Here is a 27591-nt window from a genome sequence, read left to right on the forward strand (position 1 = left end):
TCGGCAAAGATAGACAGAGTGTAGTCATCGCGCAGGTGGAAAAACAGGTGCCAATTTCATGCTGACTTTCGATGCTTGAATCCCTTTACCCCTTCAGTGCCTTTACTTTCGCCTGCAAAACATACAGTCAATTCACTTGACAGTGTATGCTGCGAAGCGCTTTGAGGCGTCTCGAAGACGTGATAAGGCGCTGTATCAAATGCAAGGATTATTACATATTTTATTATTACTTTGACTCTCTGAGAATAGCCCTCACGATCCCATTCTTATCAACCGTAGAAGCAAGTAGCGCATCTAAATCCACCATTTGATGCTGCCGTTTTTATCTTGATGTTGGTGTGCCCTTTCACTCAGCGTTAACTGGCTCAACTTTCCATTTGCCTGTGGCTCTGAAATAAATTACATTTGTTAATAAACAGCCAGGAGCCATGACGAAACTGCTCGGATCACATTGTTTGTCTCCTCACTTCGGGTACCTAGCAAGTTCATCCTTCAATTTATTCAGTTCTAGTCAGTTTTTTTTTATTCAATCAATGTCTAATTCAGTGGAAGAAGACTTAAAAATAGGACAACATCAAATGCTTCTGCCCTGACTGATAATAATAATCCTTGCGTTTGATATAGAGCCCTATCACGTCTTCGAGGCGTCTCAAAGCGCTTCACTGGAATATGATGTAAAGTGAATTTGACTGTATAAAAGTGCCCCAAATGCTCTCTCACTACACTTTACAGTAAAGCCCTGTAAAGTGCTTTGAGGCGTCATCCCAGAATGAAAGGTGCTGGGGACTCTCAGCAGGTCAGGCAGCATCTACGGAGAGTGAGAAAAGTGAGTTTACGTTTCAGGTTTCGTCAAACCTTTTGCCTTTTGAAATCAAAGCGACTCCCTACCCTTTACCATCTGCACACATAGATAGAGACAAGTCCTAAAACAATGAAAAAATTAAATAATAATAATAATCCGTTCATTCGATACACCGCCTTTCACACCGGTTGGACGTCTCAAAGGGATTCACAGGATATATTGTAAAGTGGAGAGACCGTGTGTTTTATAGCAGAAGATAGCAGCCAACGTGGGCACAGCAATGTCCCACAAAAACCGTGAAGAGAATGTCAATATTTTCTATTTAATAATGTAAAGGAGTTTTATGAGCAGCGTACTTTTCTTTGAATAAGCTACAGAATTGTGATGTTGAAAATCATTTACATCTCCACACTGCTCGAAAACGTGAATTGAATATCAATCAGCTACTCGTCATTTTAAAACATACCTAATGTGCCAATTCCTGCTAGAATCATTTTAATGCTATTTTATTTGAAATTAAGATTGGTAATCTATTTCTAACACTGGTTTGCACCAGATAGCAACCTCAGTCTGTTTCATGTCACTTCTGTGAACTGGATGCTATTCAACTCACCTGTTTTGGAAGAAAAAAAATGTAGCAGGCCTATCCTGTGTTTTAAGGTGTTATAACCTTGAATATCTTTGCTGAAGAGTAACCTATTGTAAAATAAAAAGGACATTGGTAAGGAGATCCATTGATAAGCAAGAAAACAACCGTTTTTTTTTAGGAAAGCATGTAATTATCCATGCAGTGTTATTTGAACAAGTCAGTAAAATCTATCATAATAGGCGTTGGGCTAAAATTCAGCTGGTCTTCATAGATAAGCATTACAAGAGATTGAAGAATAAATTATTAGGTTGTCATTGGGTCTGACATTGGATGGTTGCAGGCCCTTTTGTACGTTCTTGTCAGTCTTGTCTGGCTCAATTGGTAGCACGTTTGCCTCAGAAGATTGTGGGTTCAAGCCCCATGTCGGAACTTTGAATTCATAGTCTAAGCTGACACTCCCAACGCAGTGCTGGAGACGGGCTGCAATGTTGGAGGTCATGTCCTTCGGATGAAATGTTAAACCAATGTCCTGTCTGCCTGCTCAGGTGGACGTTAAAGATCCTGTGGTACTATTGGAAAAGCGAAGGGAGTCTCTCCCCATCGCCTGGCCAACAATCCCACAGATCAAATTGGTTACTCGCTTCATGGATGTTTGTGGAACAACGCCTGCGCACAAATTGGCTGCCATTTTTATGCAAGGTCACTGCATTTTACAGAATATGCCATTAAACACTTTTTTGAGACGCACTAAATCAAATGCAACAATTTTGTTGTTACGATGGTGGGTAGAAATTCTACCTGGTTCTAGATTTATTATGTTCACTATTCTAATAATAATAGTAATAATAATGATAATAAGTTCACCCACAAAATACACAGTCAATCCACTTTACAATATACTCTGTGGAGCGCTTTGAGATGTCTCAACGATGTGATAAGGCACTATTTCAAATGCAAGAATTATTGTGATTATTATTAACCATAATCATCATATTCATGAACGAATAACAGTTGCATTAAACCCATTTACAGAAACGTTCATTGTGGTTTTACTTGCGGGAAGAGAAGCAAGAGCAATAAATTGGAAGTAAGATATTGCAATCGGCCAAATATTTCCATCCCTCAACATGACATTGAAGTTTCTAACTCTTTTCGGAGGAGTTGGGGGAAGGGATTAAGGTATTCTCCAGGGTACTTGTCAGGCTGACTGAGTCTGACTGAGACCCGGTGAAGCTCATCGCACGTTTGGCTGATGGATTGCAGCCTCTTAAGCATTGTTTCACGTTTTTGTTTTCTTACATTTGTCTCAGCTGTGTTTTCCAACTGTTAAGAGCAGTTTGGGGATCAGCGATGGTTCCCTATGGCAGCTTCTGTCAGGGAGCTGATGGATGTTTGATGATCATAGCCAGCACGGAAGGAAAGGGTTGTGTTTAGACAATCCGCCCGGTAGGGACTATTACTTTGATCTGTGATATGCTGGAAAAATTGAGAAGAAAGAAAATAGGAAGCGAGGGCATTAAACCCATTTATCACCAACTGCTGAGCAAGGAATGGAAGCCCTTTCTTTGAAGACAGTCTATTATCTTCTAGTTGGTTCAGATTGCAAGCTCCATGACACCGTATGTTTCATCAGCAGTCGATAAATTAATGCAGGACACTGCTGGAGGGTAAATTCCATTAGACAGCAAACATGGTGAATTGTATGGCTATTTACATCAGCTTTTAGCCCGTTTGCTGGCGTTAACCCTAAAGAAATGCTGCACTGTTCCTTTCTTTCGCTTTCCCATAATTGCTATACGAGGTTTTCGATCTATGTAGCAGAGATTTGCCTCCTGCTGAGTATCGATAAAATGTACGTCTCAAAGTGCTTCACACCATATACTGTAAAGCACAGTGACTGTGTAATTTGAAGGCAAATGTAGCAGCCAGTTTGCACAGCAACAACTTGGGTCCTTCACATAGGGTAGCACCTCGGAGTGTTTAAAAGTGGTGGAGCTTTTTGCTGAGCCGGTGGGACTGGAGGAGGTGACCATAGGCACGGTTCAAGAGGAAGATCTGAAAATGGGGAATGAAGGGGATTGAGGGAGAGTGCTCCGGCGTTTCAGAGCGTAGAGGCTAACAGCACGGCTGCCGATGGTGGAACGGAGGCGATGGGGGACATGCGGGAGGCTGGAGCCAGGCGAGTGGGGGCGGCGGGTTGTGGCGCAGGGAAATAGCAGGTCGGAGAGGTTGGGAGGTGTCAGGAGTGAAGGGATTTGCTGCCTCGTTTCCCCATAAAACACACAGTCACTGCACTTTACAGTGTATGGTTTGAAGCGCTTTGGCATGTCCTCCCGACATGAAAGGTGCTACACCAACTGTAGGGATTATTATTTTTCTGCAAGTTAGATATAATATAGTGTAGGAGTTCAATGCACTGAGATGTTATCCTGCTAGAAGGCACTATATGAAGGCAAGCTCTGTAGTTCAGTGGTTAGAGCACTCGCCTGGCAAGCGAGACACCTGGGTTCAGTTCCCGGCAGGGCGAAACCTTGGGCAAGTTTCCTTACTCCACACAGAGCCTAATAATAATCCCTCCAAAACAAAACAATAATAAATTGGTCATTTTCAATCCGCGGCTGTTTGTGGGACATTGCTGTGCGCAATTGGCAGTCGCGTTTCACCCACAAATATACGGTCAATTCACTTTACAGTATATTCTGTAAAGCATTTTGGGACGTCCTCCCAACGTGAAAAGCGCTATATCAAATGCAAGGATTATTATTACTATTATTCTGTGAAGCGCTTTGAGACGTCTCGAAGACGTGAAAAGCGCTATATCAAATGCAAGGATTATTATCATGTTATGTTGTTGTTATTGTTGAATATGAATAAATAGGTAAATATAGTTTCTAAGATTTGTTCACATTACTTAGTCACTTCAAGTTATACTTCAAAAATTATACACTGGTTAGTGTCACAGTTGGATTATTTCAGGGATGAATTGAGCTACCAGTGTATGAAGCGCTTTGAAACACGTCCTCGCGACGTGTGAAGGCGCTCTATCAATGTAAATCGTATTGAATCGGGTTCGGTATTGTATAAGACCTTTTGAGCAAATTGGCATCTTTTTTCTTTATTGCTGCTGTGTGCTCAAAGCCAGGGACGGAGTCCGCAACATTATATATTTCAGCACGTATTTGTCGCACGAAGATTAGTGAAGACATTCACTATAACGATGAGGATCTCCACACGCAAACAACAAACTGCCAGAGGTCCAATGATTGTCATTTAATAGTTTTGAGCTGCAATGGATTTTAACCCCCGCTGGTATTCAATTAAGTGACCCTGTTTGAGCTGGACATATCAGACCACATCAGATGCTGGATGTGGCTCAGGTCTGCCGAGAATCAAATGAATTATAACCTATTCAGGTGGCTATTCAGGTCTGAAATTCTACCTAACCTTGGCCCGTAAGGCTGTTTTTATTTCTTGCAATTGAAGATGGCAAAGGACTGTGGAAAATTCTTCCGTTCAGTCTTAATTTTGAAGTCGTCTTTTTGCGGTTCCTAAAGAGAACCATCTTCCAAAGTAATTGTGAATTCAAGAATCCTCCTCTATTTCCAACTTCAAATGCACCCCTTTCGCTCCCGATTCTTCCTTTCCCCATGGCAAAGTAGTTATTATAAAACCGAGAATTAATAATATTAATCGTTGTTTGTCAGGGCCTTGTGATTGTGGCACTCCTAACCTCAACCTTCCCTCCATCGTATACCCTTAGGTTAAAAAAAAAAGCCAAAATACTGCAGATGCCGGAAATCTGAAATAAAAACAGAAGTCGCTGGGAATACTCAGCAGGTCAGGCAGCATCTACGGAGAAAGGAAAGTGAGTTAATGTTTCAGGTTGATGACCTTTCGTCAGAACTGAATCAAAGGTTGGTGGGTTGAATCTCTACGTTAGGAATATGAGCTCAGTTCTAGACTGGAACCCCAGTGCTGGGGTGGGGGGGGCTGCGTTATTAGAGGTACTGTCCTTCAAATCTGACGTTAAGTTAGATGTTCAAGACTCATGGCACTCTTTGAATAGAGAAGAGAGTTTCTCCAGTGTCTTGGCAGACAATCGCCCAAATAAAATTGGTCATTCACTCCATAGCTGTTTGTGGGCTATTGCTGTGTGCAAATCGGCTGCCTCGTTTAACCTCAAAAATACCCAGTCACTACACTTAAGAGTAAATCCTGCAACACGTTTAAGACAACTCAACAATGTGATTAGGGGCAATATCAAACACAAGGATTATTATCATATATATGTATGATATATATATACGATAATAAATAATAATATATATGATAATACCGACAGGCTATAAAAAGGACAAGCTTGATTCGAACGAACCACTTTTACTTAGCTAAGCTTTTTTTTAATGCTACACTTTCAACCTTGGTGGTGCTCTGCTCCATGAGCTTTAGTTCTTCCATCAGGGTTCTGAACATAAAATCGCAGCCTGTAATGTATCAGGATCAGATACATTAACTTGATTAAATCAGTCATGGTTCAACATTCTGAACTCCTTATACCACCAGCATGAGTTACAATACCATGCAGATTTACATTTATATAGCGCCTTTCATGTTGTCCCAAGGCACTGTAGCTAGTGGTGGCCAAGGGAAGGTGAAGAGGGGATGAAGATGCCCAAAGCGGAAGGTCTTGAGGTGATATTGAAGGAGGCGAGGGAATGGGCTAGTCAAAATGGAGTCCAGGATGACGTTCCAGAGAACGGGGGCAGATACCGTGATAGACTGATGGTGGGGCAGGTGGGATGGGGGGGATGAGAAGCAGGCCGTGGCCTGCTGAGCGGAGAGAGCGACTGGGTTGAAAGGCTTTGAGGTCTCAGAGGTGGGGAGGGGCAAGACTATGGAGGGATTTAAAGCTCACGAAGAGGATCTTGAACATGGAGCCAAGTGCAGGAAAGGCCCTAAGCTGCAGGCTTGTGGATAGCCTGCATCTTGTGAAGGGAAAAGAGAGGTAGTCTGGTGAGCAGAGAGTTGGGTAATCTAGCCTGGATGTGATGAATAAAGGCTCCGTGGTGAGGTTGCAGTGGAGCCAGGCAATGAAAGAGAGATGGGATGGGTTGGGGGAACGGGGAGGAAAGCTGAAACGGATGCGAGCTTTCCCATTGGATCCAATTTTATCATTCTTGACAAACTTAAGGCACCGTCCAGTTTAATTTGTGAACGTATGATAAACCCTGCACCATGAAATGAATGTTTAATGTAACGTAAAACAGTAGAAATGTAAACATTTCCGAGTGCCAATTCGAACAACTGGACAAAGAGTCATGACTTGTTTGATTAGGCGTCAACCAGGCCCAGTTGGCAGTACTTTATCCTCTAAATCATAAGGTTGTAAGGCTCAAGCTCCTCATCGGGATGTGGAATTCACACAGTCTAAGATGACACTCCAATGCAGTGCTGGGGGAAGCCACTGCATTGGTTGGAGGTGCCTTCCTTCGGTCGAGACATCAAACCAAGGCCCTATCTGCCTGTTCGGGTGGGGGGAATGGGGGTGGTTAAAGATGCTGTAGAATTATTGGTGAAGAGAAAGGCTAATGTGAGACATTGCTGTGTGCAATTTGGCTGCTGAATCGGCCCACAAAATACACAGTCACTACAACTTACAGTAAATCCTTTCAAGCGCTTTTGAGGTGAAAGGTGCAATACCAAATGCAAGGATTCTTCCTGTTGTTATTACTGATAGTGACATTCAAGTAAATAACCAGAATCGCCATGAATTACACTTGCCGAGAGGGTCTGGCTCTTTGAACAACTTCCCTCCAGGGTAAAGACTATAGAAATATCATTAGCAGAAATCGGGTTGAATAATTGGATGACATTGCCTTGAAGGACGAGTACCTTTGCAAGGCTGGCTTTACTGGGTGATCTGTTTAGCTATAAATCAGAACAGAAAAGAGATGCGAATTGGCCTTTCGGGGGAACCATTGTCCCAAATACATTACAGAGAGAATAACTTTTCGATAATGACTTGAAAGCAAATGATCGGAGTTTCGCGAAAGCCAATAGACTGTAATTTCCCACACAGAACATTGTGAGTTACTTTGTCAAAGGCTTCAAATCAAGAAAAATGATCCCCCCTGTGAAGGTCATTATCGAAAGCATGATCTGTGTCTTCAATACGTTTCAGCGAGAACACGGTTTGGAAAGGAAAGGAAAAAAAAAAATATCGAAACTGGTCCAAAGTAGGTTTCTCTCCATCTGGCGTTCAGACATTTTAAACAAATAATGCAGCGGTGTTCGGGCAGTATGGAAACAGGGCAATGATTACTCAGTCCTTAGAGTTTCTTGTACAGAGACAAAGCTTGGTGGTATGATGATTTATTATTCTTTGACACAAACCAGCAACTGGCAGGTTATTTGTATACAACAAAGCTACCGATTAAAGCAACTTTCAGAGGTCCAGTATTGTAATAAACGTATCTCCTCAATTGAGCTTTCGGTCATATTTCCTCTCTCCATCTCCCTCGGCTCCGACCTCCAGCGCTGTGAAATGCTTTGAGACGTGCTCCTGACATGAAAAGTGCTGCGCAAATGTAAATTGGAGTCCTGTAGTTTATCAGTTGACAGACTCGCCTCGCAAGCGAGAGTACCCGGGTGCGATTGCTGGATGAAACCTTAGGCAAGTTTTGTGATTCCACACGCCTCTGTTTAGCTAGCGGTAAGTAAAAACAAAATGATAAAAAAAAAAAAAATTCCCCCCCAAAATAATAATAATAACGACAACATCAACCATATATACAGTCGATTCACTTTATGGTATAATCTGCAAAATGCTTGGAGGCGTCTCGATGACATGATGAGGCGCTATATCAAATGCAAAGATTATCATTATTATTATTAGATGAGGAAGCTGGACGGTCCACGGACATTGTAGTGTCAGTCTAGACTAAATGAGCTCAAAGTCTTGAGAGTGGGCTTGAACCCACAGCCTTCTGACTCAGAGGGAAGAGTGACAAACTAACTGAGCCAGGCTGGCACCTGATCCCAGTGACACTGATGTTAGGGAATGAACAGGGCTCTCAAAAGTTTTTCGAGCGCTGGATGGTGCCAGTATTCTTCACTCGCGGAGATGACAACATTTGGCATTCAATCACTGCAATTTTGGCAATGGTTGTCCTCCAAAAATTTAGGATAAACAGGATCATTTTCACAGTGTGCATGTCAGCCGATGGCGATGTTTCAATGTTGTGCATCAGCCTGGCTCTGTTGATGGCACTCGCACCTCTGAGTAGGATGGTTGGGGGTTCAAACCCCACACTGGGACTTGGTACTCATAACAGCTAGACTATGAGATGTTGAACCAAGTTCCTGACTGTTCAGGGGAGCTTAACGATCCCATAGCAATATCCTCAAAAGGAAGGGAGTTTCTCCTGTTTTTTTCGGGCTGACAATTCCCCACCGTCCCGTCCCCCCAATAAAATGAATCGATCACTTCACGGCTGATTGTACAAATTTTGCTGTGTACAAATTGGCTGCTGCATTTGCCCCACTTCACAGACACTCCACATTACAGTGAAGCCTGCGAAGAGCTTCGAAACGTCCTCCCGACCCGAAAGGCGCTAAACCAAATGTAAGGATTAGGATTTGCACCATGCTATGCCGTGTTTGTGAGTGGATTAGAATAAAATTTGCCAAATAATTTAACGAGGACAGTGTCCCTTTAACAACGATGTCTCATTCTCTCTCTTCTATCTCCACCAAGGTTAGCTGAGGATTCCAGTATCTATTGGAAGATATCTCATATAATACGTTTTGAAGAACTGGGAGACTTTTGCCTCTGATAATTGAAGCACTGTATCTCGGAGGAAAAAATCATCAGGAGTTCAGAAAGGGATCTGTCAGTATCCTCCATCATGCTTAGACTTGAGTGCCAGATATGTGAGCCCATTTCCAGTCCCGCTAGTTAAAGCGGAAACACAGGAATCGGGTAAAAAAACAAAACTTTGTGAAAACTTTTTCTGAAGGAATAACTGCAACATCTCCGAAGTAGGACAAGCGGTAAAAATAACAATTCTCTTAACGTGTTTCCGCTCTACATCCAGTGATGTTTGATACGATACAATCAAACTTACCCGTTAAAAATACAAGGCCGGTACAGACTTAAACCTTTATTAGAGGGAATGTGGATAGAAGGAGGAATTGGAATTAGAAATAGACGGCTTGGTAGCAACAGCGAACGGCAACAGGTGTCAGTTTGAATCACTTCTGAGTCAGAAATCCTTCCGATGAGGTGTTTCCTTTTTCGCTGCACCAGCTGAGATTCTGTTTTCCTTACTATCTATTCATGCCTCAGTCTCCACATCCACTCTGTTATTTCACGGAGTTGAATCAGGGCAATATAGGAGCAGAAGTAGGCAATTTGACATGACTGTTTGACGATTTATTAGATAATGGCAAATTAAGCACTCCTGGAGGGCGTTATATAAACGCAAGTTGTTGTAGACACATCTTTCAACCATTTAATCTCATCTGCCTATTTTTTCTCTATAACTGTTAAACCCCCTAACTCCCAAATATCTATATTACCGTCCTTTAGATGAGCAGTTAAACCGATGTCCTGTCTGCCTGTACAGTTTGATGTTAAAGATCCCATGGCACTATTCGGAAAGATAAAGGAAATTTCTCCTGGTGTCCCGGCCAACAGTCTCCCAAATAAGATTGGTGACAGAACAAATAGATCATTATTTGGGGAGGACAAGTTTGCAGGGCTCTGGGGAGAGGGCGGGGGAGTGGGATTAATGGGGTAGCTCTTTTAAAAGGATGGGCCGAATGGCCTCCTTCTGTGCTGTATAATTCTATGATTCTGTGGCTGTTGTGGGACATTGCTGTGTAGAAATTGGCTGCCACATTTGTCCACAAAATACACCCCTTTACTGTAAATCCTGTGAAGCACTTTGAGTACATCTCAATGATGTGATAAGGTACTATAGCAAATGTAAGGATTATTATTATCATTATTATTATTATTATCCTCCTCGCATTTAAATGACTCAATCAATTCTGCATCCACAGCCTTCTGGGGCGGTGCATTGCAAATTGCTATCGTGCAAGCAATGTTACCCAATCTAACCTCTAAGCACCTTGCAGCTAATTTTAAGATTATGCCTTTTCGGTTCCGGATCTCTTTACCGGAGGGAACAGTCGATTCCCATCTGCCTTGTCAATATGCAAGTACAAGGAGGTGATTTGTTAAAAGAATCAATCCTCATTCAGTCTGTGCTTCCCCCCCCCCCCCCACCCGTGATAAGGGATTGAGGCTACTTATCCTCTCATCGTAATTCACCGAATGAACTTCCTGATCCTTAACTGCACAATCACGAACATGACTGAGGTCATTGGGCTACTTATGTGATGATGGCACGCCTTCACACATGCAATAAGATCTTACTTTGACACAAATGCTTCAAACACACACACCCACACACCCACATCCCTTCGTCCAGAATGTAAAATACAATACAATTCATACAGCCCCTTTCACATCGGTAGGACATCTCAAAGTGCTTTACACGGCTGACTGGATGACCCGAGTTTGTAAGGGGGAGCTGAAGGCCAGAGGGGATTGGGAGGGATGACCCAATGTGCGATCAAAGAAATAAATCTTAAGGCGGGCTTTAAATGTGGGGAGAGAGGGGTGAGTCAGAGCGACTCTGGGATGGAGCGCCAGAGAATGAAGGTAGAATGGCTGAAATGGGTGGTGGGAAGGATCGGGCAGGAGTTACGAAGAATGTAAAGCCTGCCTTAAGATTTATTTCTTTGATCAGTGTTCGCTGAGAGTAGGAAGCAGCCAGGTTGGCAGTGTTACAGGAAGCCGCAGAGGTAGAGTGGAGGGGTTCGAATGGGAGGATTAGGATCTTGAATTCGATCCGCTGGGGGGCATGGGGAGGCAGTGGAGCTGAGAGAGAAGGGGCGGGTGGGTTAAGGGTTTGTGTGGGTTTGGACACAAGCTGCTCAGTGGTAAAAATGGCAGGCAGACACAGTGTGAAACAACAGGTCTCCTGTTCGGTGCTGCGGCTGAATCCACAGTATAAACGCTGCATTAAGAAGCCCATTTGCTGCAGTTCTGCTGAAGTAATGAAATGTTAACCTTTCTCTATCGCACGCTGATTCCCTTGCTGTGCGTTTTCAGCGTTCTGAGCTTCTTTTTCAGAAACTAACGGCGACTTCAATACACAGTCTTTAATCTCACTGTGTCCTCTTGAATTGTTTTATGACTAAGACGACATGGGGCTTATTTTCCGTCGGTTGGGAAATTTACTGAGCTTGGCAGGGTGCCCTTCTAACGGTCAAATCCCATTATATGTGCATGCTGCCAGCTCAGTAACTTACCCACATGTGGAAAACAACCCCACAAGATTTTTCCCATTACTGATGTCAAGGGAACAACAAGCCTATAATTTTCAGGATCATGTTTGCAGCGTTTATTTTGGAAGACTGAAATCTCAGGAGGTATTTTCAGTTGTCTGATGCAACTCCCTGAGTTTCTATCTCACACAACTCCTATACCAGGGCATTAAGGGGAGAAATTCCACTTGGGTCTATTTTCTTAACGTTTCAGAACTTAATAAATCATCATAATAATAATCCTTGCATTTGGTGTAGCGTCTTTCACGTCACGAGAACGTCTCAAAGTGCTCAAGGATATACTGTGACCATGTGTTTTGTAGGTGAACGTGGTAGCCAATTTGCAAACAAATATACGGTCAATTCACTTTATAGCATATTCTGTGAAGCGCTTTGAGACGTCTAGAAGACGTGAAAAGCGCTATATCAAATGCAAGGAGTATTATTATTCATTATTAACAGCAATGTCCCACAAACATTCACAAAGTGAATGACCAATTTTATGTGGGGGATTGTTTACTAGAACACCAGGGGAAACTCTGTTCTCTTTTCGAATAGTGCCAGAAGAACTTATAAGTGATCTGGAACTAGGAGTTGCAAGCACAGTGGCTAAGTTTGCAGATGACTCCAAGCTAATAAAGGTGGTAGATTGCGATGCTGAACAAGATAGGACCCAAGAGGATCAGTACTATTATTTGAACGGAAGGAAAATAATATGTCTGGAAAATGAAAAGGACCTGGGGGTCCTGATTGACAATAAATCGAAGCTCTCCCAACAATGCTCTGCGGCAGTGAGTAAAGCAAACCAGATGTTGGGATGTATCAAAAGTTGAGTAGCAAGCCAAAATAGTGGGGTAATCCTGCCACTGTATAACTCATTGGTGCGAACATACTTAGAGTACTGTGTACAGTTCTGGTCGCCGCAGTACAAAAAGGATATTGGAGAAATCGAGAAGATACAGAGGAGAGCAACCCAAATGATTGAGGGAATTGGAGGAACTGGAGTATGAGGAGCGACTCAGTAAATTGGGGATGTTCACACTGGAAAAGAGAAGATTGAGAGGCGACGTGATTGCTGTCTTTAAGATTCTAACGTGGCAAGACAATATAGATCATGACAGGCTGTTTCAACTTGTCCAGAATAGTAAAACCAGACTATATTTAAGAAGCCGCCAAATTCTGGATGCTCTGAAATACCGAGAAAATAAAGTAGATGTAGACCCCGTTTACATTTCTAATCCGAAATGTATTTGTTTGGTTTTACTACTCCCCATGCACGCAGTTATTTTCCTAAAACTCTCGAGCCAGGGGACTCGACAATGCAGTGTGCACAGTAGTTTCCCCCCAAACAGTCGTGGATTGAATCAGTTGATCACTGTTTGTGGGACACTGCTGTGCGCAATTGGCTGCCGCGTTTCGCCCACAAAATATATCAGTCATTCAGTATATCCTGCAAAGCGCTTTGAGACGTCGCGAAGACGTGATAAGGCGCTATATCAAATGCAAGGATGATTATTATTATTAATACTCCAGAGCACTGCTGAGACATAGCTTGCCGGCAGTCAAGGGCAGACCCAGTCAGTGTGGGGTAGAGATTCTTCCCATAACCTTCTGGCTCAAAACTGACAATGTTATAAACTGAGCCCAGACGAATAAATAATATATTTCTCTTTAATTTCAATGCATACTTTGATCTTGCTCCTTTTTTTTCGGAGGAAGGAAGGAAGGAAGACCTCTATAGTGCTCCGAGAAGCTATTCTATCTATTTAAACATGTCTATAAAAATGCAAGCTTTTGTAGAGTATTAGCGTAGATTACGAGCAAAAATCTAACATGAAACCCACAACTTCCTGACACAGAATTTCTGATTGAGTCACGCTGAAACAAAGGACTATATTTATGTTCCGCTAATCCTGGGTGTGAAACCATTTCTGCTAACATGTTCTCATCTTGCTGGTTATTAACTACTTTGACTGGCATGTATTTCTGGCGCCATATTACTGAAGCATGTAAAGATCTAACTCAAGCTCTCTGATATTTTACTGCACTGTCGTCTCAAGACAGCACAAGTATTTGTTTCAACATTTCACAGAATAGCAGCGTGCCTCCAGATTATCCATCACTATCTGACTAATCTCTGATTTCCTCTGATGTTTGCTCTTTGCCAGACTCGTAAGCTGTGTGCAAAGATGAACAGGACGCGTAGTAGCTGAAGGAGAGGCATGGTAAGGAAGAATAGTGTACAGTGGGCGTGGAAACATCCACCAGCTACGTTGAATCATCTTTCCACATGAGTTCATGAGGCAGCAAATAGATTGTACGAGTGACAAATAGGTTTTGATGCAAACAAATGTTTTTTTTTTCAAAAAATTATTTTGGTCAGTTGGGTGTCTGACACACGTGAAGACCCATCACGTGAAGAGCGTCCAGACCAGATCGAGAGGTCCAGACACGTACCAAAAAAAAAAAGTGGAAATTTCCCTGTGTCTGGAATGGAATGACGAACTCCGCATTACCTGATTCCGGTGAGTATTAGGCGCAGGTTGGCAAGAGCCGAGGCTTGGGGGACTCCAGAGTGTGCGTTGGGGGTAACTCCTGCAGGTTTAACATGGCTTGTCATTGCGAGCATTGTGATGGCACCTTTTCCACTGTTTGTCCACCTGGGACCACTCCGCCCATTTTAGAAAGCTTTGGCTTGCAGGACTTCGAATGGGACAAGGTCTGGCTGATTTCTTGTCACCAGCAGTGCCCTGGAGAACTGCGGACTTGCCTGGCTCCTTAACCAGACTCCCCAAAACTGCACCCAGAGGATTGAATTGATTCCGACATTCTGTTGGCAAACGTGTCTTCTTCTCTGCTCCAAGGAGAACCCAGCATACTTCCCTGCAAAGGAGGACGGCAAAATAAATGCAATGCAACGCAAGGGAAGAGTAAACATACACTTACAAGTCGAGACTGTCCATCAACTGCGGAAGGACAACGTTTCGGTGTCATTAATGATCACTCATAAGAGAATTCTAAGAGACGTTTCTGTCGACAAAGCTAATGAAATTTAACCGCATCATGACAGTGTTTGACTACAAGTCACACTCAGTTACTGTAGAGTTTGGACAGATCCACTGGTGAGGCCACATTTGGAACACTGCGGTGAAATATGCCGTGTTAATAATGATACTAGTAAGACTGCGTTTGATATAATAATAATATAATAATAATATTGATTAACATATAGCGCCTTATCACATCATTTAGACGTCTCAAAGCGTTTCACAGGATCTATTGTAAAGTGAATTGATTGTATATTTTGTGGGTGAACCGCATTAACTAATTACACACAGCAATGACCCACTAAATCTTATATAAATATTAACAATATACAGAATATAAGCAGAATATAAACAGTGTTCCCTGTCTAATGCTGGCAAAAGGCATGTAGACATTTGAACGTTAGGACGAGGATCTTCTGCTGGAAAATTGGGAGCTTGGAAAGTGTAATGGGCGGGGAGGGAGGAAGTAACAGTCTCAATGAACCTGGTGTATGGAAGGTTATGGACTGCAGAGTGTTGGACTCTCTAGAACTTATGGACAGTTGAGCTGGGAAGACTCGTGAACAAGACACGGGAACTTATGTCTACGGGTAATAAAGCCATGGATTGACAAGCCACAGAGATTTAATGAATTATTTCACATCTAGATGGAAAGTTCCCATGATTGTGGCTCCTTAATAATAATAATAATAATAATCCTTGCATTTGATATAGCGCTTTTCACGTCGGGAGGACGTCCCAAAGCGCTTCACAGAACACACTGCAAAGTGAATTGACTGTATATTTGTGGGCGAACGCGGCAGTCAATTGCGCACAGCAATGTCCCACAAACAGTCGTAGATTGAAAATGACCAATTTATCGCATTTCAACTTCTGTTCAATGAATCCTAGATTACATAGAAACCTACAGCATGTTCAACAGGCCATTCAATCCAACCAGTCTGTGCTGAAGTTTACACTCCATGTAAGTCTCCACCCTCTCTTTACTCCCTCCCATACCCTTTTATTCTCTTCTCCTTCGTGTCAAGGTCTAGCTTCCTCTTAAATGTACCTACACTATCTGATTCAACCACCGCTTTGGGCAGCAAGTTCCACAATCTCATTACCCTGCCTCGGCATGAACAGGTTCCTCCTAAATCCTCTTTTAGATCCTCTAATCGATATCCTATGTTTGTGACCCCCTGCCTGGTTACGGACTTGACAACAAACATGGAGGGCAGAGAGAGGTAAAATTGACTAAAATATTTCTCATACCTGGGAAGGTGGTTGAGGCCAGGACACTCATTTAAAGCTTGATGCTATCACGGGTGGACAGCAGTGATGGGATGAGATCAGAACGTGCCGAAGGGCCTTCTTCAAGTACAAAACAATCTTGTGAACTTGCCACGCGTTCTTCCCGTTGGTTTTGCAAAACCGTAATGCCCCTGCCACTTGAGGCAATCACTTTTAATGTGCAAAATATTCTATTTTAATACTACACTAAATTCTAATTACTTACAATTCAACCCTAAACTTGGTTGATGGTGGTGGTGGGGGGGGGGGAGGGGGGGAGAGGGGTTTGACTCTATTTGTCAATTACAGTAATGTCTGGGAGCTAATAAATAAAAAGCAGCTGCTTAACTGAGATTTAACTCTCACGTGGGCCCAAGACAATTGCCATGAAAAGCAAACTCATGTTTACAATCAGGAGGGGTGACCTGCGAGTTAACGTTTTTCAATTGAAAACAGCTTTAATTTGGTACTTTATCAAAATGCAATGTTCCACAGAATTAAATTCATTACAGGCTACTGCATATTGCAGTACTGGGTTAGCCATAAAAAAGGAAACCAAAAATTACAGAACATTTTATAATTGGCAACGAGGAGGTGTTAGAGCTCGAATTGTAATGACAATTTTTGCATTTGATCTGGCGTCTTTCACGCTGGGACGGTGCCTCGGGATTTACTGTAAAAGTAATAATAATAATAATCCGTGCATTTGATATAGTGCTTTATCATGTAGTTTAAACATCTCAAAGCGCTTCACAGACTGTAATGCAAAGTAGAATTAACTGTGTATTTTGTGGGCGAAATGGGGCAGCCAATTTCACACAGCAATGTCCAACGATCAGCCAGTAAAGCGAGTAACCAATTTTATCTGGGGGAATTGTTGGCCAGCACTTAATAATAATAATAATAATAATAATAATAATAATAATAATAATAATAATAATAATATTGCCCCCAGCATCACACTGGAGTGCCAGGCTGGACTGTGAGCTTGAAAGTCTTATTGTTGAGCTTGGACCCACAACTTTCAGCCCCGAAGCCGATCAACTAACTATCAGCTGAGATGATAGCTCGCAAATTGCTCGGAAAGTTGTGGCAGCTCATCAGAAACATGCAGCATAAACATAGTCTCATTCTTGACGCTGGATTCAGACGTTTCCAAAACAGGGAACTTTCAACCGTGCGTAATCAACAGGAAGGTTTATCTTTCTTCCACTTCCCAGCCTGCTCAACAGAATAAAAAGAGAAATTCTGCTCTGAAGTTTAATACAGTATCAGTGTCGTTGGGACTTGAAGGAGGATTGCATTCAGCCAAATATTGAGGTCTAATTTGTGGCTTTAATATAAAGAAAGAGTGCCCATTTCATTCCAGACATACAGAAGTTGTTATGAGTAGGTGGAAAGCTACGTGGAACTCTCCCTGGATTGAATACTCTCGGGCATGGTCTCAAGAGTAAAAACGTTGTTGGAAAACGATTTCGAGACGGAGCCAAGTGTGATGGCTTGAAACGTCTTTTCTGTGTTCGTCAGAATCGACGCAGTTATTGAATGAAGGATGAGGCCAAGCTTTACTGTTACAGCCAGATAATTAATTGTTAAACCACCTCTGATGCTGGCTTTGAACACAGCCGTTCAATAACGTATACATCTGCTTTTGATCTTCTGGTAGGATGTCTTGCACCATTCCCTGACCTCAACACAGAAAAAAAAACCTGCTGCTCTGTCCTTATCTTACAAAGTTACATTCAGCTTGATTGGATTAATGAATTAAGGAATAATAGGTCTCCAATGTGATTTACATCAATTGATTAAATGTCAGCTTTGAAAAGCTGTGGGTTAAATTATGGCGGGCATACAGAATAAAGCCAAGGAGGTTGCAACCTTATTTAAAACCACTATTTATCAATCCTCAGTGCAATTTGTAGCTTAGTTTGTTGCATTTAATGCTTGGAAAAATACTGCTAAACGATTTTTTTTTTTAAATGTTGATTTTCTTTTTACTGCTGTTTTGAGCCTACTAGGAAGTGCTACACGAATTCACCTGCCTCCCACAAGGCTGGCATGCCCCATGCCATCTCGGGAAACTCAATTGAATATGTAATATGTGTCTCGTCTTTGCAGGAAAATTGAAAAAGCGGACGCTGAGGCAGAGTCACAAATGTAACAGCAATTTCCAGGATATTGGATAGAATATTAGCACCAGCCCAAACACAATTGGCCAAATGGCCAGCTCCTGCGCTGTGAAGCTCTTTGAAATGTGATAAGGTGCTATATAATAACAATAATAATCCTTGCATTCGACTTCGCACCTTATCGCGTCTTCGAGACGTCTCAAAGCGCTTCACGGAATATCCTGTAAAGTGAATTGACTGTATATTTTGTGGGTTAAACGTAGCAGCCAATTGCGCACAGCAGTGTATCATAATAGTTGTGGATTGAGTGACCACATTTTTTTCTGAAGCAGTTATTGCCCCAGGAGAGCGATGCGCAAATCGACAAACTTACTTACTTACTGCTAGGAAAACAGAGGCGCGTGGAGTAAGGAAACTTGGGTAAAGTTTCACTCTGCCCAGGAATCGAACCCGGGTCCTTTTGCTTGCATGGTGGGAAGTGCCTATGTTTGTGTCCCCGGTGGAAAAGGAAGGGGTTGAGTAAAGGCGCAGTTGAAAAATGACACAAAGGTGCTATTTCTTTCGTCTCCAGCAAACAAACTTCCATTATTTCTCTCGTGCTTTTGTTTTGAAACCACATCGGGAAAGTATTTAAGAAAGGAACAAATGACATGGAAGCAACGAACACATAAATATGAGGATTCACTTAACAGGAAATAAACCAGGAAATACCCTGATAGATCTGCTCACTGACACAAGTTGTTCTTATTTTGCTGTTAAAGGGCACCTGTAGGCAGAATTTCCATTTGGGTCTAGATTTAAAATGCTCTGAGACGATATCCTATGTGAATTTAGCAGCATAAATGCAACTAGTTTATATAATAATAATCCTTGCATTTGATATAGCGTCTCATCACGTCTGTGAGACGTCTGAAAGTGCTTCACAGAATATACTGTAAAGCGTATTGACTGTATGTATGCCTCGTGAGCGAAAATATAACTGTTGGGCTGTGTTCACGCGGTATTTCAGAGCGTCCAGAATTTGGCAATTTGTTGAATTGAGTTTTAACTTCAAAGTAGGTTTTCTGTAGTTTTTAAAGAGAAACCTCAAAAGGGAAATGGCTTCAAATTTCCGGCTCCGTTTAAGGATTTGCCAAATTTTGCAAATTCTGAAAGTTGAGTAAAATCTGGACCCAGGTGGAATCTTTCCCATCCGCTGAGCTGTTTTAGTGGCTTCTCGTCAGGGTCCAACAAGCTACTAGCTCCCAGGATTAATAGTCGTCATCGCAAAAGCATTGAACGTGATCTGCATAAATCTGTGTGGCAGCTTCGCGCAACCCTGAGCGAATTAAGTCCAATGAAAAAATAATATCAGATCGAGACCTGGTTAAATGCATTTTGTTCCGAACATTTCAGCTCAGGGTTACTGTAACGTGGAGAGGTTTGCAAGAGGCGAGGATTAGAGCGACTGTCGTTTCCAGTACAGACAGCCTCTTCCTCTGGCTGCGTGTGAGATTCCTATTGCTAGTTAAAATTGCCAGTTTGTGTAAAATTGGACAGAAGGTAAGAGTATTTGTGAGGCACAGATATGTCACTTGCAGCAGGAGATAATATTGTAGTTTTACTGATTTGTTGTGAACATATGGCATATGGCATGGGCCTTCAGGTATGTTTAGTCACTCGGGATCTGAATGCATCATATAAACACAATTTTAGGTAAATAGTATTGCAACATAATACTCGGCTGAAGCTAAATACACATAACGGGAACAGCTGTTCCTGGGTCACATTACTCTCCTACATCCTTTTACACATTCTCAAATTCAGGCCGTAAACACCTATTTCGCAAAGACAAATCTTACCCAAATCCTCGGCAGAGATTTCAATGATTTCACCTCCAGCGGGAGATAATATTACGTTTCGGAATCCTGTAGCGTATTGGTTGGTTAGAGCATTGGTATTGCAGGCGAGAGGACATGGGTTCGATTCCCGGGCAGGGTGGAAAACCTTAGCAAGTTTCCTTTACTCCACGCGCCTCTGTTTACCAGCAGTAAGTAGGAACCCGGTAGTTAGTCGATTGGTGGTTCGCTTTCCGGGGGTAATAATCCCTTTAAAACAAATGTAGTCACTCACTCCCCGACTGTTTGTGGGACACTGCTGTGCGCGATTGGCTGCCGTGTTTTGCTCACGCAATGCACAGTTGATTCATTTCACAGGATAGTCATCGAAGCTCTTCGAGACGTCTCGAAGACATGATAAGGCGCTATATCAAATGCAAGGATTATTATTATTATCATTAAATAAATAAAGTGCTTATAACCTTGCAGTAATGGAAACCTGTTTTACGACACTCATTTCTTCAGCTGCTTTCACGTACAAGTTTCACGTTCCTTTCAGTGCTTCGAGACGTTAATTCTGCATGAAGGGCAATGCAAAGGCAAGTTGTTTTTTTATGCAAGGGCAGCATAACAACAACAACAACTTTCCAGGACAGTTATTCTCCCTGTTCTGCCGGTGTCCTGGCCAACAATCCCCCAAATCAAATTGGTCATTCACTCCATGGTTGTTTGTGGAACATTATTGTGAGTAAATTGGCTGACACGTTCACTTGCAAGATACACAGTCACTAAAGCCACAACAATATCCTGTGAAGAGATTTTAAAAAATGCCCCTGACATAAAAAACACGATGTATCAAATGTAGGTATTATTATTATTTTACTAAGTTTGGGCTAATCTACCAAGCAAGGTAATGGATTGGAAATGTGGTATGCATAATAATAATAATCATAATAATAATAATACTAATAATCCTTGCATTTGATACAGCGCCTTATCACGTCTTATCAACGTCTCAAAGCGCTTCACAGAATAAATCGTAAAGTGAATTAAATGGCAAAACGCGGCAGCCAATCGCGCACAACAGTGTCCGACAAACAGTCGTGGATTGAAGTGACCAATTTATTATTATTTTTGAAGGAATTATTACCTGCGGAAAAATGATCCGCCAGTCGACGAACAACCGGGCTCCTACTTCCTGGTAGGTAAACAGAGGCGTGTGGAGTAAGGAAACTTGCCCAACATTTCGTCCTGCCCGGGAATCAAACCCAGGTCTCTCACTTGCGAGGCGAGTGCTCTAACCACTGAGCTACAGGACTTCATATCAAGACGTTCCAAGTGTGAAACAAGAAGTCTGAGACCTGGTGAAGTAGCACCTGCTCTAAGTTACAATTGCCAACCAATTTCTGTTTTTTTATTGAATTTATTCTCCTGTTTATTGAAATCACATTGGAAGTTAATAGGAAATGATTTTGCTTTGAGACAATTGTCAATTCCGAACTGGGTTATCAGTCTTTTCGGTGCTCCCAGTGTCACTGTAAGACTTGCTCCTTATTGCGCTTATTTGCTGATGTGAAATATTGATGACATTGGTTGGAAGGATTGACCAATGCAGGCATTTTATTAACTAGTTTATTGACCTTACCTGAATGCTCTGGAAGCAGTGAGAAAATGAGAGAGATATCAGGGCCTGGCCGGTAATGATTTATTCAGGGAAGGTTTCTTTGTGTGCTGTGTGTGATGGGGTTATCTTAAATGCATGATAGCTTTTGCGGCCAGTTCATGCCAGAGGAAATCTTCAGACGGGGTTGAATAAAGGTACATTCGTGCGATTTAACACAGACTCATCCGGTCCTTTTGACGAATGCAGATCAGTAGTTTCAACAAATGCTGTTTTGGTGTCTTGACTAACTGACAATCCCTCAAAAAATAAAATCTGTCCTTCATTTCACGGACATTTTGTGGGACATTGCTGTGTGCAAATTGGCTGTTGTGTTCGCCTGCAAAATAGAGTCATTACACTTAATAGTATTTTGTGTGAAGCACTTTGAGGTGTCCTCCTGAAGTGAATTGTAATTATTATTATTACTATTATTATTATTATTATTATTATTATTATTTACTTCTGGCTTTAAGTGTTTTGTTCCTGCTGAAGTGATGCTGAAGCTTATCGCCATTGTTTCCAACCAAAATATGTTGCACCCCAATGCTGACTTTGCTTTATATCACCGCAAACACTGAGGATTTTTGTTTAATTTCCAGTGTTGGATGGAGTGTTGCATTGGGCTATAAGGAAATCATTAAAAGGTTCACAAAGATACTGGTGCATTGCAAAATGGTTTCGCAGTCAACTGTACACACTTCTGACACAAACCTAATAAGAATAATAATCCTTGCATTTGATATAGTGCCTTATCACGTCATTGAGACGTCTCGATGCGCTTCACAGAGTAAACGGTAAAGTGAATTGATTGTATATTTTGTGGGCGAAACACGGCAGATTTTGCCCCGCCCGGTAATCAAACTTTCGAGGCGAGTGCTCTAACCATAACGGTTCAAGACTCACCTTCGAAGCCTGCTGTGCCTTTGCTGCTTCAACAAGAGCGCAAATTGGGGGTTGGGGAGGTGGGGGGGAAATCAATTACGCTGGTAATGAAGACATTTTCAGTAGATTCCTCTAAAGTATTCACTTCTAGAAATGAAGTGCAATAACGTTGAATGATGCGAGGGTCTTTCTATTTTAACAGAGACGTCTTTGCAGCAATGATGGGCTGAACAAGACACAGACACCTTCTATGGGCTACGTGTAAAGGTAAGATGCACACTAAAAAAAAGGTTAGAGAACAGATGGTTTTTGTTTTGCATTGATTCAGCCAGAGCAAAACTATTATAATTAATGATCCCATGGCTTCAGATTAGAGAATAATGCCAGAGTTTAATGCACAGCACGGATCAATTGAGCACCTGTCTCCCCGGACTGGCAATCGTGTCTGCGCGGAAAGGAAAATCAGTAGTACCGATGAATCATTTTTACTCAGCGCTTTAGGAATCTAAAACGCCAGCGTGGTTTTCTCAGTCAGCGTCGCCAGTCTCTACTTGACCAAAAAAGGCGCCAACTGACAAGTGAACTTGTTAGCTGCTTTGGTATTGACCGCTCCTGATCGGACGACACAGAGTTTCAGCCTTTCATCAGTTAACGTCAGCGAGGTTGACTGCCAAACAAAAGGCCCGAGTATGGCAGATACCTCTGTTTTGAGGCACTGGTTTGAGGAAAAGCAGGGAATTGGCCCATTAACCGATTCACAATGTCGCAAAGCACTTCACAGGGCTTACTGTGAAGTATAAGTGCGGCAGCCAATTTTGCAAAGAGTGATGATCCCACAAACATCCATGAAAAGAATGATCAGTTTTGTGTGGGAGGTCGGGGCCATGACACCAGGAGAAACTCTTTAACATGCGCCTGAGCAGGCAACGAGTCCTCAGTTTAATGTCTCATCTGAAGGCTCCCGACGTGAAAGGCGCTATACAAATGTAATCTTGTTGTTGTTGTTGTGGGACAGAAATGAACTGACTGATATAGTATTTTTATGTGCGAAGAGACTTGAATGATGTCTATTGAGACTTCTTTGGCCTGAAAATGAGTACCGCCTGCTCTGGTAAAGAAGGCCACTTCAATGCCATATATCAACAGCGAGCATTATATGCAGCGGTTTTATTAATGCCTGGAATTTCCTTCAAAGCACACCCGTGGCCAGATAGCCAAGCAGAAGAGCCACATTTGGTTAAATGTTACTCGAGAAAAGGGCACAATGTCGAGAAAAAAAATCCTGCTGATGAATATTGATCCCAGTGTGACAATATGTAAATGTCAAGCAACATAGATTGTTCTTATTTTCCTGTGATCAATCGTTCAAAGCCTTTGTACAGTCTCCCCTGTGGCTATTGTTTTTTTTACCACAGTTTACAGTTTTGAAAGATACATTCATAATTTACTGAGTGCATTGAGTACAGTTAACGCTTCCAGTACAATGTTCACATTAAATCAGTATTGAAGTTGTTTTCCGGGATAATAATAATATAATAATAGTCCTTGCATTTGATATACCGCCTTATTGCGTCTTCGAGACGTCTCAAAGTGCGTCACGGAATACACTGTAAAGTGAATTGACTATATATTTTGTGGCAGCCAATTGCGCGTAGCAGTAACCCACAAACAGTCGTGGATTGAGTGATCAATTTGTTGTTATTATCTTTTTTGAAGGGATTATTACCCATGAAAAAGCGATCCACCAATCGACTAACAACCAGGTTCCTACTACTGCTAGGTAAACAGAGGTATGCGGAGTAAGGAAACTTGCCCGGGAATCAAACCCAGGTCTCTCACGTGCGAGGCGAGCTGCAGAACTCCACGTGAAATAATGTGGATAATGTGGAACTCTCAACGCAACCTGTGTTCATAACAGCTAACAAGTAGTTAACTAATATTCCGTCTTGAGGAGCTTTTTAGTTAACTGGTAATTTAATAGAGAAAATGCCTATCGGAGATGTGCTTGTCAAGTGAACGTTTGGAGCTAATAACAAGTGGGATATTGATTTTTTACTTCTTTGTGAATCAGTGCCATCAACTTATTCAAACCATCACTCAAGTGCTCAGCCTGGTGTGCTGGAAACTAGTTAAAGATGGGTAATTGCAAAAGCGCAACCTCTTTAAAATCGGGAAATGTTGGCTTTAAATTCTAGGTCAAGGTAGTAAGTGCGGCATTAAGGAATTGTGTCACCCAAATCGTGTGTTTTATTTTTAGTGCTTTGAGCTGGTAAACTGCACAGTTACTCTTCCATTCTTCTTTGTGAGCCATTACTAAAATCATTCCTGCTCTGCTTTGGGAAGAATTTACACCATACAGATTCCCACTTAGGTACCGAGTAGGTATTGATCTAACTGCTCTTTAATCACATGCTGGTATCTCATTGTAAAATATATACCCGCCAACAAAGGAAATAATAAAGCAGGGTTGCAAAAATCTCCAGGTTTTCAGAATTCTGAGGGGATTTAAGTAAGAAGAAACCGTTTCCTCTGGTGGGTGGGTTGGTAACCAGAGGAAACAGTTTAAGATAATTGGTTAAAGAACCAGAGGGCAGACAAGGAGAATTTTTCTTATACTCCAACTCCTTCATCATCATAAGCATCTAAATCATAGCACAAAGGTAAGGAGAGGGGAATTTAAAAGACGTTGACCAAATGCACAGTCGTGGAGATATGTTTTTAAGAGAGGTATGAAGGCGAAGGCACAAGACAAAGAGGTTTTCACAGAGGTCCAGAGAGTATGGACTTAATATCCCGTCAGAAGAGAAGGAGAATGGGCAGAAGATTAGGGCTGGAGGAGAGTGTAGCAGTCAGAATCTTTACACTGCTCAGCTGTTGGAAGGCACTCCCTATCTGAATGGATTCAGATGCTTGTAAAGAATTCAAGCATGAACTGTTTGCAGTTTAGAGTTGGACCTGGATTGACAATCTGAAATGTACAATGTTCGGTATCCATGCGTGTGATGGCATCGTAGCAAAAGGAGGCTGTAAGACATCACTGGTTCAACATCAGAAAATAACCTATCTGTTATCAACTTAGCAACATATAGCCTGAGTTTTAATCCAGCTCACCGAGACACTGCCCTGAGTGAAGGGTGCTGTATAAATGCAAGGTTTTGTTGTTGTTTTCTAGATTGTCTCCGCATCACTTTGCTTAATTTCCTCGGTCCCTTGGCTAAGCTTCCTTACACTGGCGTATGTCAGCTTTGTGCAGTGGCAGCACTCTCGCCTCTGAGCCAGAAAGTTGTGGGTTCAAAACCCATTTTGGGACTTGAACTCGTACAGCGCTGAGGGTGCGTGCATTGTTGGAGGAACCGATCTTCGGATGAGAAGCTAAACCGAGGTCCGTCTGCCCATTCAGGTGGACTTTAAACTTCCCAAGACACTATTTGAGAGAAGAAAGGGGTTTCTCCCAGTGTCCTAGCATTTGGCCAGTCCCCCAAAATAAAATCGGTCGCTCTTTTCATGGTTGTTTGTGGGACATTATGGGAAATTGTGCTGCTGTGTTTGCCTACAAACTCACAGTCACTCCATTACACAGTAATACCCGTGAAGCGCTTGGAGATGCCCTTCCGGTGGCTTGAAATGGTTTATCGCCACTGTTAAATACAGGCGTTTTGCATGTAAAAAAAAAGTAGGTGGAATTAAAAATTGTTAACCACACTTGAATGGGAATTATCTATAGTGGCTTTGGCTTTCAGGGATTAAGGTGTACGAACACTGCCATGTATTGCTTTGGATTATTCCTGCCTTTTTACCAGGTGTGTCTCCACAGAGCCAAATCGGTGTCAGGAGTGTTGATCCGAATCAAACAAGAGGTCCATTTGATGTGAGCCTTCCAGAACATCTCCCTTACTCTACATCTGTTACAGTATCAACCTTGCATCCAGGTCCAGTCATGAATTGCCTCGTGTGTAAAGATATACTTCCCAGTGTTTGTCCAGAAAATGCCCTTTGCAGCCCTCAACCATGTTCTCTTGGCATATTTGCAGTTGGGAGACAATACATATAACGAGAATTTATGGGCAGGTATTTGCTTATTTAATTGGCTCAAAGAGCCTGCAGCAATATCAACTATACTGGTTGCAAACAAATATCGGTATCTCAAGGGGATATAGATGTTCCGGTTAAGTCTCCAGCTCTCAGCTGAATGACTGAGTTTTAAGCCTCTACCTAGCGCCTTATCACGTCTTCGAGGCATCTCAAAGCGCTTCACACAAACGACTGCAACGAAACTGGTGCAAAATGGATCAACGGAGAAATAAACTGAGGGATTAAAAAGTTTTAAAAAAAAGATCTACAAAGCTTGTAGGGAGAAAGGAGAGGGTGACCTTAAATACAAGCCTAATACAGAAAGAAGTTTTTCTTAAAAAATAATGGGGAAACAGAGAAAAATGGAAAGGGACGAGTGAAAAAAGTTTAGTTTCTCTATCTCTTTGAGTATAATAATGGTAATCCTCGCATTTGCTGCAGTAAGTTATTATGTCGCTGAGACATCTCAACGCACTTCGCAGAATGTATCGTAAAGTATATTGACCACGTATTTCGCAAGTATCTTCTACCCTTTTTTTAAAGCCCCTCTGAACCGTCTTCTTCCAGTCCTGAAGAGCCCTGATTTATCTGGTTGTTCCTTTCGATGCAGTGACTTGTTTTTTTTCCCCTCTGTTAGGACTGAAAGGTGAAATGAAGAAATACCTGAATCTGTGCACGGGTCAGAGAGGAGGGGGCCAGGACCCTGACGCACACAGACGCGCGTTGGTCAGGAAACCTGACGCGTACGGAACTTTTGCTGACGTTACATAAACAAACTGGAGTAACGTGCAACACCTACGTTTTCGGACTGCAACGTCAGAACAAAAAGTGCAATGGAAAGCAATGCTTTTTGAAGGAGGATGCCACGACCTCGCCATCAGGGAGTCAGAAATACCCAGAGTACTGATAGATTTCTCAATG

At 42.2% G+C, this 27591-nt stretch overlaps 1 long non-coding RNA gene and 1 other non-coding gene across 2 annotated transcripts; both read left to right on the forward strand.

Annotated features, from left to right (window-relative positions):
* Positions 1-3846: 3846 nt before the first annotated feature.
* trnaa-ggc lies at positions 3847-3918 on the forward strand. Its single transcript has one exon. It is a non-coding gene; the product is annotated as a tRNA-Ala (tRNA).
* Positions 3919-22809: 18891 nt separating this feature from the next.
* Positions 22810-27365, forward strand: LOC121848102. Its single transcript, XR_006084836.1, has 3 exons — positions 22810-22866; positions 26414-26467; positions 27308-27365. It is a non-coding gene; the product is annotated as an uncharacterized LOC121848102 (long non-coding RNA).
* Positions 27366-27591: the final 226 nt, after the last annotated feature.

This window comes from Callorhinchus milii, unplaced genomic scaffold (genome assembly GCF_018977255.1).
Source record: "Callorhinchus milii isolate IMCB2004 unplaced genomic scaffold, IMCB_Cmil_1.0 Scaffold2, whole genome shotgun sequence".
Lineage (NCBI taxonomy): Eukaryota > Metazoa > Chordata > Chondrichthyes > Chimaeriformes > Callorhinchidae > Callorhinchus > Callorhinchus milii.